The sequence below is a fragment of the Aquarana catesbeiana genome, linkage group LG02 (assembly GCF_042186555.1).
Source record: "Aquarana catesbeiana isolate 2022-GZ linkage group LG02, ASM4218655v1, whole genome shotgun sequence".
NCBI classification, from domain to species: Eukaryota; Metazoa; Chordata; class Amphibia; order Anura; family Ranidae; genus Aquarana; species Aquarana catesbeiana.
The window spans coordinates 448022736-448044313 of record NC_133325.1 but is presented as its reverse complement, the minus strand read 5'-3'; the positions used below and the strand labels follow the sequence as shown (position 1 = coordinate 448044313).

Sequence of the window (21578 nt, the reverse complement as noted above, 5' to 3'; positions counted from 1 at the left end):
AGAATTAAGGTGAATCTAAACCCAGAAACAAAAAATGTAAATCTTTAAATGTGGTGGCAGCATTTGTATTTTTATGTTCTCTCCCGCCCTTATTTTCAACCATGATTTCTTCAGAGGTTCCTTGAGCAACAAGCAATTTCTGCCTCCCAGATAAGTAACCACTAACAAAGACCTTTTGATCTTTCTGTAGGAAGGCAATTCTTCCATGACAACAAAAAGGAGCATTCTACCCAGTGACCATCACGCTAAAGTATGGTGAGCTATAGTAATTATCAGAAGGGGTTCCTTGAGATACGAAAGTAAGATCAAGGATTCTTCATGTTAAAATGGTTGAGAAAGGCTGCTCCACACTATAGAGGCGCAGTGTAACCAACCTTGGACAGTAGCACTGTAAACCAGTGGAGAAGGTAGAGTAGGATGCACTATGAAATTCAGATGTACGTGCCTACAAAATTAAAGCAAACTCCAGTCTACAACCCTTTTAAGAATTTACAGCAACAGTTTTTGTTTTCTACCCTTTTAAGATAAATGTTTTACATAAAGTAAAGTAATAAAAGCTGACCATTGTAAGGACTCATGTCTCAGCCCTCTGCCACATATGCTGTATACCCTGGGCCCATATAGGAAGTTAAAAAATAGCCTAAAGGCTGGATCACCAGGTGAAAAAAAGCCTAAAAACAAAACTAATGTAGTCTTCACTTTTAAAGGGGTTGTAAAGGTAAAAATTTTTTCACCTTAATGCATTATATGCATTAAGGTGAAAAAACTTTTGACAATACCGCCACCCCCAGCCCCCCCGTTTTACTTACCTGACACCTCAAATCTCCGCTGCTCGTTCCCGTCATCTCTATTGCAGCTCAGCCTGGTCGCTGATTGGCTGCAGTGGATGGATTGAAAGCAGCGCAGCCATTGGCTCGCACTGCTGTCAATCACATCCGATGACGCGGCGCGCCGGGGGGCGGGGCCGAGTGATACAGTGAGCGGCTATAGCCGCCGGCTGTATCACGGGAGCGCGCCCGCAATAACTAACCACCATGCGAGGGAGCTCGCATTAAGGTGGTTAGTTCTTGCGGGGAGGAGCTGAAACAGCCGCCGAGGGATCCCAGAAGAGCAGGTTCGGGGCCACTCTGTGCAGAACGAGCTGCACAGTGAAAGTAAGTATGACATGTTAGTTATTTAAAAAAAAAAAATAAAATTACCTTTACAACCCCTTTAAGCATTGGTAAGCTGCAATAGATTACATGGTTTTATACATGCTTTAAACATACTTCGTGTACAGCACAGTTGGAGAACAAACTGTTTTCCTTTGCACTGGAGCAGGTTATGTTACCCAGTTACAATGCAGATACCAAAAGGTTTGTCATTCCACAGTACACAGACAGGAAGGCGAACACATATAGCTAAGTAATCCAACAAAAATAGACTGAGCGGCATGCCAACTCTAATATAACAAATGTTTGTGTTGCAGCTCTTTCCCCACACACAGCTTGAATTAGGAAAAGGGGTACGACTGTGCTGGAGGAGTCAGGGGAAAGAAGAGTCCATCCTGTTAGCCTCATTACCCAAGAAAAGACCTGTATTTTAGAGAAGTATATTTATGTACAGGTAAAAGCCAGTAAATTAGAATATTTTGAAAAACTTGATTTATTTCAGTAATTGCATTCAAAAGGTGTAACTTGTACATTATATTTATTCATTGCACACAGACTGATGCATTCAAATGTTTATTTCATTTAATTTTGATGATTTGAAGTGGCAACAAATGAAAATCCAAAATTCCGTGTGTCACAAAATTAGAATATTACTTAAGGCTAATACAAAAAAGGGATTTTTTAGAAATGTTGGCCAACTGAAAAGTATGAAAATGAAAAATATGAGCATGTACAATACTCAATACTTGGTTGGAGCTCCTTTTGCCTCAATTACTGCATTAATGCGGCGTGGCATGGAGTCGATGAGTTTCTGGCACTGCTCAGGTGTTATGAGAGCCCAGGTTGCTCTGATAGTGGCCTTCAACTCTTCTGCGTTGTTGGGTCTGGCATTCTGCATCTTCCTTTTCACAATACCCCACAGATTTTCTATGGGGCTAAGGTCAGGGGAGTTGGCTGGCCAATTTAGAACAGAAATACCATGGTCCGTAAACCAGGCACGGGTAGATTTTGCGCTGTGTGCAGGCGCCAAGTCCTGTTGGAACCTGAAATCTCCATCTCCATAGAGCAGGTCAGCAGCAGGAAGCATGAAGTGCTCTAAAACTTGCTGGTAGACGGCTGCGTTGACCCTGGATCTCAGGAAACAGAGTGGACCGACACCAGCAGATGACATGGCACCCCAAACCATCACTGATGGTGGAAACTTTACACTAGACTTCAGGCAACGTGGATCCTGTGCCTCTCCTGTCTTCCTCCAGACTCTGGGACCTCGATTTCCAAAGGAAATGCAAAATTTGCTTTCGTCAGAAAACATGACTTTGGACCACTCAGCAGCAGTCCAGCTCTTTTTTTCCTTAGCCCAGGTGAGACGGTTTTCGCGCTGTTTCTTGGTCAACAGTGGCTTGACACGAGGTATGCGGCAGTTGAAACCCATGTCTTTCAAGCGTCTCTTGGTGGTGGATCTTGAAGCACTGACTCCAGCAGCTGTCCACTCCTTGTGAATCTCCCCCACATTTTTGAATGGGTTTTTTTTCACAATCTTGACTAGGGCGCGGTGATCCCTATCGCTTGTACACTTTTTCTGACCACAGTTTTTCCTTCCCTTTGCCTCTCTATTAATGTGTTTGGACACAGAGCTCTGAGAACAGCCAGCCTCTTCAGCAATAACCTTTTGTGTCTTTCCCTCCTTGTGCAATGTGTCGATGGTCGCCTTTTGGACAGCTGTCAAATCTGAAGTCTTCCCCATGTTTGTGTAGGCTTCAGAACTGGACTGAGAGACCATTTAAAGCCCTTTGCAGGAGTTTTGAGTTAATCAGCTGATTAGTTTGTGGCACCAGGTGTCTTCAAAATTTAACCCTTACACAATATTCTAATTTTGTGACACACGGAATTTTGGATTTTCATTTGTTGCCACTTCAAATCATCAAAATTAAATGAAATAAACATTTGAATGCATCAGTCTGTGTGCAATGAATAAATATAATGTACAAGTTACACCTTTTGAATGCAATTACTGAAATAAATCAAGTTTTTCAAAATATTCTAATTTACTGGCTTTTACCTGTACACCTTCGAGATATTTAAGAAAGGCTGACTATAGATAATGCAAAGGTGAACCAAACACCCTACAGATTAAAAAAAAGAAGAGCCAATGTGTTCTCCCAGCAGGGAGGAGCTGTCCCTTCCAGGAGAACACAGTGATTTAGCCGCTGGCAATGATCGCATGTAAAAATCCGACATGATGGTTGTACCAAAATCAATTGATGGATCGACTTGGGTACAATCAGTCTGCCCATAGATGGTTCGAATCTTGGCCAGTCCCTGCTGAGCCAGCTGGAATGTAAACATCTATGGCTGGCGTCAGGGTGTAGGGTATTAAAAGAAAAAGATTGGCTTGCGCTTTAAGGCATAATGCACACTGTAGCTCAAAAAAGCCATTTCTTTGGGCATTTGAGCTTCTTTTTCTCTGCCTGTAAACGCCCCTCCATGTTAGCCTAGGTGTCCATGCACACTATAGGCGTTTACAGGAGTTTAGTGGCAGGGGAATTTAGAGGCAAAAAAAAACAAGAACAAAAAATATATCACTTATGTGTCCAGGAGAGGAGCTTTTAAGCACAAGAGGAAAAAAAAAAAAAAACATGCTCAAAAGCGCATTAATGCATTCTAGTGCTCAGAATTCTGGCCACTAGAATGCATCAACACCAGATGTATGACAGCATGGTAATGTGCATTAACGCTCAAGCAAAAATGCTGCTTTTGATTACATTTTTGATGCTGCAAACTTCTGTAGGAGAAAAAAGATTTTTAAGCTTACAGGTGTGCATGAGGCCGAAGAGTGATGTTGGGGAGTATGGTGGATGGACTAGGGATAATGACAGCCTCCAGCTAGTAAAAATTAATTTTGAATTTGGATAGTTTACCACAGCTGTTCATTTCTGTTATGAGGTTATGATTATTTTAGGGGGATTATGAAGAATAAACGATGCACAAAAGCTGCAACTTTGTTTTGGGAGTGTTATGAGATGTACAAGTACATTTAAAAAAATTAATAAAAAAAAAAAAAGTTCAATAGTGAAAGAATAGAACTGCAGAATTGGTTTAAACTTGACTCAAAAAAAAATAAAAACCTGTAGTGGGCCCCCTCTTTCCCCTGCATGGCAAGGGTTAAAATATTATGTCATGTCAAGGAGTGCCAGAGTAAGTTAAAGTTGTTATAAACCCTAGGACAAAAAAAAAAAACCTGCAAGAAAAAGGCATGATGAGCTAGTCTGCATAGCAGACTAGCTCATTATGAATTACTTACCTGAGATTGAAGCTCCTGCAGCCATCCTCGTACATGGGTCCCGGAGTTACTTCCTGGTATTGCGGGCTCCGACAATGTGATTGGCCGGAGTCACGATAACGTCACTCCCGCGCATTCACACAGGAGCCACCGGTAACAGCACACTGACTGCAGCAATGGCACGTACGTGCCATTGCTTCAGTGCGCATGTGCCAATGAAGTCGGCACATGCAAATACAGGGAATATCTCATAAACTGTTCAGGTTTAGGAGATATACAGGGTAGCTACAGGTAAGCCTTATTATAGGCTTACCTGTAGCAAAAAGCGTGTTGTAAGGGTTTACCAGTTTAATAAAACATACCTTATTCTACACAACAGAAGGCTTCCTCTATCTGTGCAAATGGGTTGCTGCAGCCATAAACCTGGATCTCTCAGTGATGAAAGTGGAAATCTAGCAAAGGAAAGAAAAACCCTATTCAAGATGATGTGAATTAAAATTGCAAAAATATGTTTTTTTCATCATACTTACCTGTAAAATCATTTTCTTTGAGTACATCATGGGACACAGAGTTAGGCTAATATTCATTACCTACTGGGTTATACACCACCTCTAGTAAATGGACACTGGTAGACAAAGTCTTAGACAGGAAGTGATCCCCTATATAACCCCCCCCCATACAGAAAGTACATCAGTTTTGTAGCAAGCACTGAATCCTCAAAAAAAAAAAAAAAAAAAGGGGGAGGGATCTCTGTGTCCCATGATGTACTCAAAGAAAAGGATTATACAGCAAGTATGACAAAAAAAAATCCTATTTTCTTTTTCATACATCATGGGACACAGCGTCAGGCTAATATTCATTACCAACTGGAACCAACTGGAACGCCCCAGAGCAATAGCCTTGAGGGGAGGGAGACACCCTGCCAAACAATAGCCATCAGACCTTATACGGCAGCCCACAGTATACTACAGTTGAAAGCCGAATCCTCGGCTGTTCGAACATCCCCTTGATAAAATTTTGTGAACGTATGCACTGAAGACCAGGTAGCAACCTTACAAATCTGAGCCACAGACACCTGATGGCGATAAGCCCAGGAGGATCCTACACCCCTGGTAGAATGAGCTCTCATCCTAAAAGGGAACAGCTTTAGGTTTCAGATCGTAGGCCTGAATGACCAATTGACGGACCCAATTGGCAATGGAAGCTTTGAAAGCTGCCTGCCCCTTCTTGGGTCCTTTTGGTAAAACAAAAAATGTGTCTGATCCTCGAATCTCCGCAGATCTAGACAAGTAAACCTTGAACGCAGTCATCTCTCTTCCACCGAACGAGGCTGAGAGAAAAAAAAGGCGGCAAAATAATGTCCTGATTCAAATGAAAGGCTGACACCACTTTTGGCAAAAAGGATGGAACAGGTCGTAACATGACCTGTCATGGTGAAGGATCAAGTATGGTTCCCTGCACGAAAGGGCCGCCAACTCCGACACCCTTCTAGCCGAGGTGATGGCCATCAGGAAGTCTAGCTTGCGTGACAGCAAGTCTAATGGAATTTCCTCGATAGGTTCAAATGGTTGTTTCTGTAACACAGACAGCACCAAGTCCCAAGGACACATAGGTGACCTAATGGGCAGAAGCAAACGATTTGCCCTCTGCATAAAGGTTCGGACGAGCGAATAGGAAGTTAAAGGCCTTTGGAAGAATACAGACAGGGCCGAAATCTGACCTCTGATTGTACTCAAAGCCAATCTGATTTCCACAGTTGACTGTAGAAAAGAGAATTCTCCCAATCACGTATTTCCGAGGATGCCATTTTCTGGCTTAACACCAAGCAATAAAAGTCTTCCGGACCTTATGATAGATCTTCCTAGTGACAGCTTTTCTATCATTCACTAAAGTAGACACCACTGGTCCCGAGATGCCATGGTCCTTCAACACCCTGGCTTCAATAGCCGTGCCGTCAAATTTAGAGACTGTAAATTGGGGTGGAATATAGGACCTTAAGACAGTAGATCGGGGCGGCGTGGATGCGTTCAAGGCCTGCTTATTGCCAATCTCACAATCTCTGGGAACCAAGGCCTTCTGGGCCAGGCTGGTGCCACCAGAATGACTGGAACCCCCTCTCTCCGAATCCTGCGCAACAAATATGGAAGAAGAGGGATCAGGGGGGTAAAGCATAAACCAGGGAGTACTGGCTCCATGGAATTACCAGAGCATCTGCTCCGATTGCCAGAAGATCCCTTGTTCGGGACACAAAATGCTGTAGATTGTTGTTGAACATGGATGCCAATAGGTCGACCTCTGGCCATCCTCAACGCTGGCAAATTTCCTGGAAAACCCCTGGGTTTAGGGACCATTCCCCAGAGCAGATCTTCTGGTGGCTGAGATAATCTGCCTCCCAGTTCTCTACTCCCGGGATGTGGACTTCCGATATAAAAATCAGCACATGTCCCTCTGCCCAGGCTATGTGGTTCACCTCCTTCAGAGCTAAACGACTCTTGGTACCGCCTTGGTGGTTTATATAGGCCACTGCAGAGGCATTGTCGGACTGAACCCTGATAGGGCCAGGACTGTAGGGGGCCAGACGTACTGCCTGTAACTCCAGGACATTGATGGGCAGGGATCTGTTCTGTCCTTGGCCATTTGCCCTGAGCTGTGAGCCCCTCTAGGGTCGCTCCCCAGTCCGATAGACTGGCATCTGTGGTCAGTACTCTCCAAATTACCAGGAGGAAGGATTTTCCCTTTCACAGGTTCTGATCCTGCAACCACCAGTTTAGGCTTAAGCGTGCCCGAGGAGAGAAGAACATAGAATAATCCAAGGCTTGTCCTCTCCTGTTCCAAGCCAACAAGATGTCTTGTTGTATAGGCCTGGAATAGAACTGGGCATAGGGCACTACCTCGAAGGAGGACACCATCCTTCCTAGAAGATTCATACAGAGCCGAATAGAGGGTTGCCTGGTGCCCCTTATCTGGTGCACCTGATCCTTCAGGGCACAGATCCTTATGGGTGGCAAAAATACCCTTGCTTGGACCGTATCTACAATCAGACCTAAATACTTCAGACTTTGAGCTGGTCTCAAGGCTGACTTTTTGGTATTTATGACCAAGGCTAAGCTTTCTAAAAACCGCACTGTGCAGGTTATGCTCTTTTCTAGAGCCTGTAGTGAATGAATGATCTGAGCAGTAGGTCTTCCAGATACCCGAGCACCAAGATCCCTTGGGCCCTTAAAATACCCAGTACTTGTAAACACCCAGGGAACTGTGGCAAGCTCGCACAGTAGAAACACAAACTGCAAATCGCAGGAACCTCTGATGAGGCTGAACGATAGGCATGTGTAAATACCCGTCCTTTATATCCATGGTGACTAGAAAGTCTCCCATCTGGAGCAAGGCTACAACTGAGCGGACAGACTCCATCCGAAAAGGACTGGATTAGTAGATAGTGGTTCAGGGATATTAGATCCAAAACGGCTTTGTGTCCCTGTTTGGTTTCTGAACCGTAAACAAGTTAGAATAAAACCCTGCGCCCCTTTTGGATACAAGAACCTGTACAATCACTCCTTGATGCACTAAATTATGTAGTGCCTGAAACAGTAAGTCTATTTTTGGAGGATCCGAGGGAACGCTGGATCTTAGAAACCTCTGAGGAGGAAACTCCCGTAACTCCAGCTTGTAACCGTGGGATATAGTCGAGGTGACCCACTCGCCCTGAACCACTGTTCTCCAAATGTCCGCAAAGTGCAGCAGCCTTCCCCTCACCCGATAGAGTGGGGGCGTCCCCTCAAAAGAGGGGATTGGTGCCAGGTTTAGAAGAGCTTTGGACCCAGGGCTTTTTCTGGCCCTGGCCTTGCGGCTTGCCCCTGGCTCTAGCGCCCTGTTGGCGGCGGAACTGTCTTGGCGCTGAGACACCTGAGGAAGCAGTCCCTGAGGTTTTAAAGGGAAGACGCCTGGTACTTCTCTTTACAGGATGTAGAGAGCTCTTCCCTCCGGAAATCTTTTGGATATATTTGTCTAAATCATCAAACGTTCCCCATAAAAGGGGAAACCTGCCAATAACTTCTTACAAGGCAGCTCGGCTGACCAGTTCTTAAGCCACAAAATTCTGCACATATGTACAGACAGGAGAGCCAAATGAGAAACCTGCTGTATTGAACCCTTTAAAGGCATCAACAGCAAAACACAGCACTCAAGGTTCCTGGTTAGGCCTGTCAGGCCATCTGACCTGATCCTTTACGAACTGGCAGATACCAATTGCTGCAACAGCTGGCTGAATAGCTGAACTGGCCAAAGAAAGAGAGATCCATGAGAAGAGATCTGAATCAAGGGTGATTATAACTGTTCCTGTGTGTGGATTCCAAAAGGAGAGAGGAGTTTGCGTCATTGTGGGTGATTGTAATCACGATCCCTGGATTGAAAGACAGGTGGAAGATTTCGATGCCGGCAGGCTGATGCAACAGGCTCCCATGATCTCTATAATTTGCGGTCCAACTGATCTGGTAAGCGGCAGTAATATCACAAGTTTTTAGGCTACAAGAACATCTCATTCCCATCTCTCCTGGTTACCGAGTTTCTCCATACTCACATTGTCATTTTTATGGACTTTGCTTATATATTTTTGATCACTTAGATACACTCACTTTATATGGATTTTGTATATATCAGAGTACTTTTGCTTTAGGTCCTTGTAACAGGTTGATGGTGCACACCACTGTTTACATGGGCATGTTTTGGTAGCTTTTTTTTTTTACTTTATTGTATCACTTTTGCACAATACTATATATATCTTTATATGAGTTTGTATGGTTGTGTTTAATCATCTTCACTGATTAATTAATGGTTGCGCGCTTGTTTTTTGGAGACAAAGAAAAGGAAGCCTTTAATAATGACTCCAGTTTCTTGTCCACAGGGTCTTTCAAGCCCAGTGCATTATCCACCGGACAAGTTAAGTTCTTGTTTAAGGAAGAGACTGCTGCATCTACCGCTGGCATGCTTCACTTCTTAATGAACTTTTCATCCATGGGATATAAAATGGAAAACCTCTTAGGAGGAACAAAAATCCTCTCAGGATGTTCCCAATCAGCGCCTGTTCCAAAAGTGAGTGTAAGGGGAAAGCCTGTGCGGCCTGAAGAGGCCTCAGGGACTCCAAAGGGGACCAGGGGGGCTCAAAAACCTCTGCAAGAGGCAACTTAAAGGCAGAACTAACCATCTCGGTAAGAGTCTGGATCAAAAGCCACTGCGACTGAGAGGCAGACACCAACTGGTTATCTTGTTGTCCAGATTGCTCAGAAGCAGACTCACCCGCCATTCCCGCCGCAGAATCCTGAGCTTCCCCATCCTCAACCCATTCCTGCTCCAAACTAGGAGGCTCGGGGGGGGTCTGTCATGTTTCCTTCCACCCTGCGGGATGGAGGTAATCATGCCAGCAATCCTGTACTCTAACCCAACTAGGGCTGAAGACCGTTTATCCTTGGTGATAAATAGTGAAGCAGCAGCATTGACTGTAGCCACAATACCAGATAGGTGCAGGGGCTCAGATTGCCCGGCAGCCTCTGGTCTTTCAGGGGATACAACACTAGGAATACGACTAGGTTCATCAGGAGCTACTGAGGACATAGGTGTGCCCTTCCCTACAGTGTTAGTCCCTCTCCTCTTTTTTGAAGACATTTACAAGCCACAAAAAGGGAGTACCTGGGTGTAGCATTAACACACCTCAGAAAGGAGATCCTTTAATATGGCTCACCAAGCCCCTATCCAACAATCCTGCTAAGCACCTTAGCCTGCCAAGCAACACCTGGTGACTCACGTGACCCGGGTAAGGAGAAATGAAGTGCTGCAAATGCCTGGTTCAGAGCTTGCTCTGTGTCCCACAGCTGCCTTCTGGGAGCACCGCATGCTTGGCATACACAGCTTAAAGTGGAGGGCCACCCTTTAAAAAAAAAAAAAAAATGGCATGAAAAATCCTAAGTAAATTTAAAAAAACACATTTGGAAAAAAACATTTTTTTTAAAACTTACCTAAACCCTTGTTGCTAGGCAGTCTTCCTAATCTGCCTCTTCCTATTCCTCGGCGTGTTCTGCTCCTCAGTGAGCGGCTCCGTTGCCTTCTGGGAACTGTGTGTGTTCCCAGAACACCACGGGGCCATTCACAGAGCGCCGCTCGTGCGTGCACAGTAGGAAACTGGCAGTGAAGCCACAAGGCTCCACTGCCTGTTTCCATTACTTAGGATGGCGGTGCCGGGACCCGAGAGCCGACTCGGCCTCGGGCGGCCGACATCGTGGGCACCCAAGACAGGTAAGTACTTATTTAAAGTCAGCAGCTACAGTGTTTGTAGCTGCTGACTTTAATTTTTTTTTTTTTCACGTCCGGAATCCCGCTTTATATAAGCTGGCTGTGCGCCGGGACGTACTGCGCATGCTTGAGCACGCACATGCGCAGTCCCAGGAAACGGGCGTGGCTGTATTCGCAGATGATTAGGCTACGGCACATGCACGGCTCCAAGTGTGCATAATGCCTATGGCATAGCTGCATGCGCCATGGCCGCCAAACGAACAAACTGCTGAGCACAGCAGCACTCTTGCGGATGCACGTGTGCCATGGCGAACCGTCGTGCGCCATCATACAGGTTAACAGCCAGACGCAAGCAAAAAAAGGTACACTTTGCAAACACCCACAGCTAGCCCAAAATTCTCCCACATGGTCACCACACACCGGTGTCCAGCCTCTAGCTAGCTTGACTGATTGTTACAATCACTGGGACACCCCACAATAATTAAATAAGGGGGTTTCACCTACCCATCCAGGCGCAGGGCAGCTTAGAAACTAAGAGCCCAATCTTCACCCATCACGGCGGGTTCCTGTCACTTGAGGACCTTCAAGGACTGGGTACCCTTTTTCATGTTTAGGGCCCACTCCCTTGGACCTGTACAGCACCCTGCAGAAATGCCTTAGCGCTGTGGTATCCAGGATTCCACTACGCAGGGTCCAGCGCATTACAGGCAAAACCTTGCAGGATCGGTTACCATTTATCTAAGCATATTGAGCCTGTGTGAAATGGACCCGATCGGTCAAACCCTTGATTCATTTAAGAACCGTTTGTGGGACTAGAGACCTGAAGATCAGAGAGCTCAAACAAACGTGCCCACCCACCTTGCAGACACTAATAAAAAACTGACGTACTTCCTGTATGGGAGGGGTTATATAGGGGATCACTTCCTGTCTAAGACTTTGTCTACAAGTGTCCATTCACCTAGAGATAGCGTATAACCCAGTAGGTAATGAATATTAGCCTAACTCTGTGGCCCATGATGTATGACAAAGAAAATCCACGCTCAGGTTGCTAACTGATTACTAGTGGAAAGCAGCTGACAGTGACACTGTACGTTGATAACCAATATCACAACTGATACACCAAAAAAGTTCCACGCACACCTTACACTGTATGAAGAATAAAACAATTGCAGATATAATCATAGTGCAGTATTCAAAGCAATCTTTCTTCTTAACAGTACAAATAAACAGATAATATTTTATATAAAATAATTGCACACGCTGTATAATTAGTGACATCCAAAACAAGTCCAGATAAACTTCTTCACAGATACTGTATATGATAAAACTCTGTGCCAAAGTGGGAAATCCATTACCGTGCACATAGAACTTAGTGACCCTCATACACTGAGCAGTCTAATGTGCTAATGGTGTTAGAAAGCAAACATACAAACCAGTCAAAAGATCCTTCCAAACGCAAAAAACCTCCAGCATTCTCCCATTGGATAGACAGATCGTCATCCATGTGTCCGAGCTTTGTCCAACACATTTCATCGTGTCATCTGGGACTTAGACATGCACCATCACTCAACTTAATCACAGGAGAACAGCGGACCTCCTCCCACTGTTTCTACCTGTATTAGTGGTTTATCGATTTTGGTCTACTTTTGATTTTCTACAAGCAGCAGTATAATCCAAAAACTGTCTAGAGATTGTTCACAATTCCTGTGTCCCTTAACCACTTGACCTCCGGAAGATTTACCCCTCCTTCATGACCAGGACAATTTTTGCGATACGGCACTGCATTACTTTAACTGACAATTGTGTGGCCATGCAACGCTGTACCCAAATAGAATTTATATCATTTTTTTCCCCAAATAGGAGCTTTCTTTTGGTGGTATTTGATCACCTCTGCGTTCAACCACCACAATATTATTTTACTTTCCACTATAAAACATATACGCAAAACAAACAAAAAAAAAAATTCAAAATTTCTTCATCAATTTAGGGCAATATGTATTCTGCTACATGATTTTGGCAGAAAAATATACCAGTAACCTATATTGGTTGGTTTGCACAAAAGTTATAGCTGCTACATACTATGGGATATTTTAAGCTATTGTTTTTTTTACTAGTAATGGTGGCGATCAGCGACTTATAGCTGCAAAATTGCGTTGGACATTCTGACACTTTTTAGGAACCAGTGACACTAATGCAGTGATCAGTGCTAAAAATATGAACTGTACTAATGACATTGGCTGGGAAGGGGTTAACATCAGGTGCGATCAAAGGGTTAACTGTGTGCCTAACCAGTCCTTATGTATTGTGTGAGGTGCTTTTACTAGGGGAAGAGATGGAATTTATTCCCTGCTTTGCAGAGACACAAACTCCATCCCTTCCCTCCTGTCAGAACTAAGATCTCCCTAGTTTACATAGGCAAATCACAGTTCTGTGTCTCTGCCCGATGATCAGCAGGTGCCGGATGACATAGAGTACCCGGCACCTGCCAATCGGTGGCAAGCATGCGCGTCCCCTTCCCAGAAGTGTGCGATCAATTATATATGTGATCTGGCGCACAGCTGCCATCCTGTAGCAGTAGAACTGCTGTAGGGCGGACAGCAAGCGGGTAATGGATGATAATGAAAAGCATTTTAAAACAAGCCCCCATTTAACACGGTAGTTATAGAGAATGTAGATCATTTCAAAGTTCACATCAGAGACACTCTAATATAACAGCTTCTCTCCCTCTTATTTTTCTATGAATAGCAGAACTGTTGCCTCTAATGTAAAGACCAGGTATTTGTAAGCCATTTTTGGTTTGGGGTTTAATACCACTTTAAAGTGGAATTCCACCCACTTTTACAACTCTTCAGCATCCCTCACTAAACTGTGCACTGTAAACGAATTGGATATTTTAAATTTCTTTTTCTCAGCACCTACTGTATATCTGCTGTATTCATTTTTCACTTCCTGCTCCCTGGCCGTGGCCCATCGCATCATTTCCTGTTTGCAATGCCTTCTGGGAAGGGGCGGCAACTTCTTCTGACACTGAAGTTGCTATGGAAACCTGACCTGAAACCTATTACACTGCTTGTGCTGTACTGAGCATGTGCGAGATCTGCAATGATGAGATCCAGGAAGAACTACAGTCTGGCTTCAGATGCCCACACTTAAGTTGGCCACGGCCTGCTGTAAGTTTGTAAAATAACAAACTACTGCTATAAACTAACAAAACAGACCTTAGTTTACAGACTAACTTTACTAGAATACATTAAGCTTGTGTATTATAGGGGTATTTTTATTTAAAAAGTATAATTTCGGCCGCAACACTAAGTCTTTGTTGTGATCTGTGGGTATCAATTACATAACAGTACATGCAGCTACAGAGTCAGTTATGGCTAGTTTCTAAAGCTCTTTTACTTATGTAAAAAAATGTGCTGTATTTTAATTTGATGTCCATAGTATGGCACATGTGCAAAAGTGAAAATCACAGCATCAAATGAGGGGCTCCTAAGGCTGGATTCACACCTATGCATTTTTTGTGCTTTTTGCATTTTGCAGATTTGCACTACAGAACGTGTTCCATAGGGAACCATGGTAAATGGACAGTAATGCAAATCTGCAAAACGCAAAAAGCACTAAAAATGCACAGGTGTGAATCCAGCCTAAGGGGATGCTGCTCTTTTTTTTTTTAACCACTTGCTTACCGGGCACTTAAACCCACCCAGACCAATTTTCAGCTTTCAGCGCTGACGCACTTTGAATGACAATTGCGTGGTCATACAACACTGTACCCAAATTAAATTTGTGTTTCCCACAAATAGAGCTTTATTTTGGTGGTATTTAATCACAGCTGGGATTTTTATTTTTTGCTAAACAAAAAAAGATGGAAAATTTTGAAAAAAAAAAAAAAAATCATGTTTCATAGTTTGTTATAAAATTTTGCAAACAGATAACTTTTCTTCTTCATTGATATGCGCTGATGAGGTGGCACTGGTGGGCACTGATAGGCTGCACTGATGGGCACGGATAGGCACATTTAAGGTGGCGCTGATAGGCACAGATAAGGCAGCACTGATGGCCACTGATGGGCCCTGATGGGCACTGATAGGTACCACTGATAGGTGGCACTGATGGGCGGCACTGATGGGCACTGGTAGGTGACACTGATGTGGAGCACTGTTGAGGCACCGATTGTGGGCACTGATAGGTGGCACTGTGGGCACTGGTAGGCGGCACTGCTGCCTGTTGCTAGGTGGCACTGGCAGAGGGCACACAAGGTGGGCACTGATGATCTGGTGGCGCTTGCCGTGAGCGGGACTGATGTCCCTCTCACGGCCGCCGGTGATCATCCTTTTTTTCCTCCTCACGCTTTCAGCGCGAGGAGAAAAAATAGCCGATTACCGGCTCTGTTGATGTCACATGATCAGCTGTCATTGGTCTGTTGCCTATTGGTCTTAAAATTAACTCTGTTCTGAAAGCCACGAAAAGGCCTCTTAATTCTGGCGCTTATTCCTTTGAGAAGATAGAAACCGTTTACCATTCTTAGAGGAACGAGCTAGGACTTCCTCTAAGGAACAACCAAATAAGAGCTTGCCCTCAAAGGCCCGTCTAACTGAATTAATGAATGCTGATGTTCTGGCAACAGATTTTACAGAATCTGCTGCCGCATCAGCCAAAAAAGCAACTGACTTGGCAATAAGGGGTAGAGAATCCCTGATCTCCTCTATGGGGGTGTTGGAGGAGAGAAGGTCATCCAGACGTTGGTCCCACACGTCGAAATTCCTAGCAACACAGGTGGACGCTACAGCTGACCCTAAAGAAAAAGCAGAGGCATCCCAGGCCTTACGTACTAAGGAGTCGGCCTTTCTATTCATCTGATCCTTAAGGACTCCAGAGTCCTCAAATGAAAGATCTGACTTTTTAGATACTTGCGACATAGGAGCATCTAATTTAAGACATTTGAAAAAAACCTCCTCAAAAGCAGACTGAAAGGAAAATCTTCTCTTATGTTTTCTAGACTGGAACAACCTTCTTTCAGGTTCTTTCCACTCAGAAAGGATCATATCCTTCCTTGAGAGAATGATGTACAGGAAAAGACCTAGATTTTCATCCTTGTAGACCTCTGTACATCTTATCCTGAACAGACTGGGCTTGCTGAAGCATCTCGATCTGTTCAGAAGTATTTATTGACCTTGATAGGTTCGTCAATATCTTCAACTGGAAAAAAAGATACCTAGTTGAACTACCAGTATCCTCATCCTCTGATACAGACTCCTCATCAGACGTAGATACCGGATTCATACCTTCTTCCAGGTCAGAAACATTATGTGAACTAACAGTCTTTGACACTAAGAGAGGTAGAGATTTAGCTGAAGGCTCCTGAGTCACGCAGGCTTAAAAGTGGAAGGACCTAGCTTGGCTACTCTGTCGTTAAAGGACCAAAAGGAGGCCACTACCTCCTTCATAGAAGTTATCAACTCCTTTAAAGAGGCAGTAGACCAAGAACCTGCCTTTGACGGAATACAATCCTCACAAAATAGTTTTTTATAACTATCAGAAAGCCTGGCTCTACAGTTCCCACATTTTTTCTTTACAGGTTTGTCAACCTAGAAAAACATAACCATAAAAAAGGCTTATACAGACCCCCCTGCTGCAGAAGCTCTTTAGCCACAGATAAGGGCTTAACTTGGAGGCAGTATTGGACCCGGATGCCGCTGCTGTCTCAGCTCGAGCAGGTGCTCCATCCTCAGTCCTGTCCTCAGACTCCATAGAGGAAAACGTAAGCTGGCTGGTGAGACTCCTCTGACTGCCGCTGCACTGCTAAACTAGTCTGCCCTGCGTTTGGCAGACTGTTTCCAAAGCAGCGAGGCCCCTGCATTGTACCACGCTGAGATCCTTTAAGAAAACAGTGTCCAGGAAGTGTCATGTCACTTCCGGTTCCGGCGCCATCTTGCCGCATCACCGGAAGTCCTCCGCCGCTATTTTGGTACACTCAATGCGGGGAAGACACGATGAAGATGCCTCTCCACACAGCTAGAGGCTGCAAATGGAAGGGAGTTGCCGCTGCTAAATCACCAGGGAGGCAAGTAACCCAATACATACAGTGGGCCCTTCTTGGTCTATAAACATAGAAAAACACCCCAGACATGGCCACAACCAGTCCTGGATATCACCAACAGAAGGGGGGTCCACCAACCACAGTTACCAGACCTATATAAAAAAAACAACAAACAGTACAGTGTGGTCCTGGAGGGTCTGGAAACACAAAACAACTGAGGGTCAGAGGAGAGGGAGGGGCCTTTTAAATTGTGTCCGATTTGTTTTTCCTGTAGAGAACGGAGCCAATCATCTCTCAAGTAGCTGTCCTGGAAAATGAGGGGGAGAAACCGGTTTCAGTCCATTATACACTTTAGACTGTGATGGAGTCTTACCTTTCAGATACAATGCACCTCAAAACACAGCCAAAGCTACTACACACGCTCCCTTGCAGTCCATTCAGAGCAGAGTGAGCAGACAAAAGCGTGATCCTCCGATGGGACAAATCCCATGCTTGATGGACAGTGCATGCCTCTCTGAAAGGCCTGGGAGGGTGTGTAATAGCTTAAGCTATGTCACAGGACATGTGATGCACTGGCTGTACGGATGTGTGGTCAGCCTGTCATTAATTTGTACAGACTGCTCCGCGCAGTCACATACAACTCCCAGGAACAGAAATATGCAGCCTCTTTATGCTGTACAGCCCTTTGCGATCATGTTTATGATTATCTGTTTTTAATTTATTTTATTAATAAATGTAAAAAGACAGGCACCTGTCCCCCACACCCCCCCCCCGAAAAGTGCAAAATGTGGCACAGGGGGGGGGGGGGGGATACGGAGAGCGAAAGTTCCACTTTTGAATGGAACTTCGCTTTAACCTCCCTGTCGGTATAATTATTTCAGATTTTTGATGCTCAAAGCGGTACAATTCTTTTGCATAGAGATTTGGCGTTTTATATTGTAGGCCTGTAATTCTTAGGAATAACTCACTTAAATCTGTCCAAACAAGAGCCTAGTAGATAGACATCCCGGGTATGATAAAGTTTGAAACACGAAATCATAAAATTATAATATCATAAATAACTATAAATAATTACAACAAATAATAATATAATAATAATAATAAAAATTATTCAATAATGTAATCAGATCAAAAACACTGAAATTTGCTCAGTTGCAGAATTGTCACTGTCGATACTTTCAGTGTTTGATGACAAATTCCCCCACAAATCACTGTCGCTCCATTCTGCAAGTGATTCTAATTTATTATCTCTGTTTTCTAGCTGGTCTAAAACTGCTTTTGATGCAAAGGGACGGTTTTGGTTGCTATGGACAATCTCCAGTTTCCAGGCAGAAAGAACAGTATTTATAATATAAAACTGCATGCAGGGCACTGCAGAAACCACTAGGAACAAAAGGGATGCGAAATTATTTCATACAGAAATGTAATCTGTAAGATTACAGTGTACTGTATGTATAGTGTGTTTCACTTTTTGAATTTGGCGCCGTGCTCCGTCCCCGTGCGTGGCAACGCTTGCAGGGAACGGAGCTCGGCTCTGTGATGAATTGAGTGGAGACACAGCCGCCGCACACTGCAGGGAGACATCGCAGGATCCTAGGGACAAGGCAAGTAAGCTGTACCTGGATCCTGCGATGCGATCCCGAGTGTGGCTCAGGGTTACCACTTTTGGTACTGATATACCATCCCTAGCCACACTCTGTAATACCGTCTGGGAGGTTAATAATGCTGTTTGTTCACTAAGGTTCTCTAACAAACCTCTGAGGGCTTCACAGAACAGCTGTATTTACATTCAGATTAAATTACTCACAGGAGGACTTTATTTACTAATTAGGTAGGCAAGTGGTTCCACTAGATTTTAGTTAGGGGTATCAGAGTAGAGGGGGCTAAATACAAATGCACACCACACTTTCCAGATAATTATTTGTAAAAAAAAATTGGAAAACCCATTTATCATTTTCCTTCAAATTCACAATTATGTGCCACTTTTGTGTTGATCCATTACATAAAATACATTTGTTTTTGGTTGTAACATGACAAAATGTGGAAGATTTCAAGGGGTATGAATACTTTTTCAAGGCACTGTACAAGCGGATCTGTTCCCCTGCATATCCTTATGATTATGGCAGCAAAAGGGTTAATGGATGGTACTCAAGTGGCTAAAACAAATGGTAAAAACCACAATCAAGTTTACCTTAACCACTTGCCGACCGCCGCACGACTATATACGTCGACAGAGCGGCACGGGCAGGCAAAAGGACTTACAGGTACGTCCTTGCCTGCCCGCGGGTGGGGGGTCCGATCGGACCCCCCCCCCGGTGCCTGCGGCGGTCGGCAAATCTCCCCCGGCGATCGGTGGTGAGGGGGAGGCCATCCATTCGTGGCCCCCCCCTCGCGATCGCTCCCAGCCAATGGGATCATTTCCCTGCCTCTGTATTGTACACTGAGGCAGAGGAAATGATGTCATCTCTCCTCGGCTCGGTATTTTCCGTTCCGGGCCGAGGAGAGAAGACTGTAATGTGAGTGCACAACACACACACACACACACAGTAGAACATGCCAGGCACACAAAACACCCCGATCCCCCCCCGATCGCCCCCCCCAATCACCCCCCCCCTGTCACAAACTGACACCAAGCAGGTTTTTTTTTTTTTTCTGATTACTGTATTGGTGTCAGTTTGTGACAGTTACAGTGTTAGGGCAGTGAGTGTTAGGCCCCCTTTAGGTCTAGGATACCCCCCTAATAAAGTTTTAACCCCTTAATCACCCCCCGTCACCAGTGTCGCTAAGCTATCATTTTTCTGATCGCTGTATTAGTGTCGCTGGTGACGCTAGTTAGTGAGGTAAATATTTAGGTTCGCCGTCAGCGTTTTATAGCGACAGGGACCCCCATATACTACCTAATAAATGTTTTAACCCCTTGATTGCCCCCTAGTTAACCCTTTCACCACTGATCACCGTATAACCGTTACGGGTGACGCTGGTTACTTCGTTTATTTTTTATAGTGTCAGGGCACCCGCCGTTTATTACCGAATAAAGATTTAGCCCCCTGATCGCCCGGCGGTGATATGCGTCGCCCCAGGCAGCGTCAGATTAGCGCCAGTACTGGTAACACCCACGCACGCAGCATACGCCTCCCTTAGTGGTATAGTATCTGTACGGATCAATATCTGATCCGATCAGATCTATACTAGCGTCCCCAGCAGTTTAGGGTTCCCAAAAACACAGTGTTAGCGGGATCAGCCCAGATACCTGCTAGCACTAGAGTTGCCACCTCATCCCTTTAAACCCGAACACATATGAATTACACAGGTTCTGCGGCTAATTTAATGCAGATAAGGAACCAAGTGAGTTTAATTACCACCTTAATCAGCCAGAGAACCTGTGTAATTAATATGTGTTCGGGTTTAAAGGGATGAGGTGGCAACCCTAGCTAGAATGATAATAAGTACTTGTGCGCACACCAAAAAATTAATAATCCAACAATAAAAAATTAAAAAATCCCTTAAAAACGTCAAATAAGAAAAAGAATAGCAGCCACAAATAATAGTGTTCACACACCTAAAAACAATTATTAAGAGAAATAAATCTGCGGCGCTAATCTAAAAAACATATTCCTGAGACGCCAAGAATAAAAAGCTGGTATGAAAAATGCCAATAAAGAACTCAAACAATGACAATGATTCTAAGGTGCGTAGATAACTGATAATAGTAAAGGAATAATGCTTAAGTGCCAAAGCCAAATACAGGACATGTAAAGCAGCAATGATAATTGTCAAGCTCAAAGGAGCCAAGGATAATAACCACAGATGATAATGTTCACACACCCATAACAAATGATATGGGGGGTAAAAATGCGGCGCTTAGCTCAATGGGTATATTCCTGGGATGCCAAAGGAAAAAACAGTGGACACCGAAGGAATAGATGCCTGTAAGAAGATGCAGGTAGCAAAAAAATTCCTATGATGCGTGAATAACTAATTATTACCTCAAAGAGATGAACTATGTAACAAAGGAACTAATAACCACACCAGGAAAAATAAATTCCAGGTAAGGATCCAGTTCATGTACATTTATATTCCACCATTTTTGTGCAATCAAGAATCATAACAAATAAATGTTGCATCAAAAGAGTGCAGCTAATTAAGGGAACTAAATGACTGAGATCCAGATAATTAGTGACCTCTTTACAGACCTTAATTGTAAACAGCAATAAATATAACTCGTGACTCAAACAACACAGTGTTCCTAAAACATATGTGCAAACAATAATTCTGTGCAGCATCCAAAGTGAAGGCAAGTGAATGAAAAAATATTAAATAAACATTACGGTCCTAATAATTGAAACACAAATTCATATAATAAATAATGTTTAAATATTCCATAAATCTAAATAAATAAATCCATAAGTAAAAATAATTGAAAGCAATAATATCTCTGAATAAATTATATAAAAATACACTCTATAGATAATAATGTGCAAATATTTGTGCAGCATCCAAAAATTGATACTAAATAAATATGTATCTAGTTAACATAAAATGTGTCAAATCGGACAATTATTTCTACTAAGTGAACAATGTGTCTTCCATAAAAAATAAATAAAGTGAACAACTAATAACACACCAGAAAAATAGAAAAAACAGTGTTCAGCATAAAGTGTTCGCTTTGCACTCGCTCTCTCAATGTCAGCTTTGGATTCTATGCTCCATGTTCTGTGTACGCTCCGGCTCCCTTCACAAAACCACCTGCAGGCACAGACTGCGTGAGGATTTTTTTGGGCTGTTATCGCTCAGCCAGGAGGTGAGAGGCTGGGGGAACTGGCTT

At 43.9% G+C, this 21578-nt stretch overlaps 1 protein-coding gene across 1 annotated transcript in view; it reads right to left on the bottom strand.

Annotated features, from left to right (window-relative positions):
- LOC141128337 (heterogeneous nuclear ribonucleoprotein R-like) overlaps positions 1-21578 on the bottom strand; it is a 98071-nt gene that overhangs the window by 50905 nt on the left and 25588 nt on the right. The window contains exon 2 of the mRNA XM_073615576.1: positions 4794-4883. The gene's annotated coding sequence lies outside the window, so the exon portion shown is untranslated. The remainder of the gene's footprint in view (positions 1-4793; positions 4884-21578) is intronic.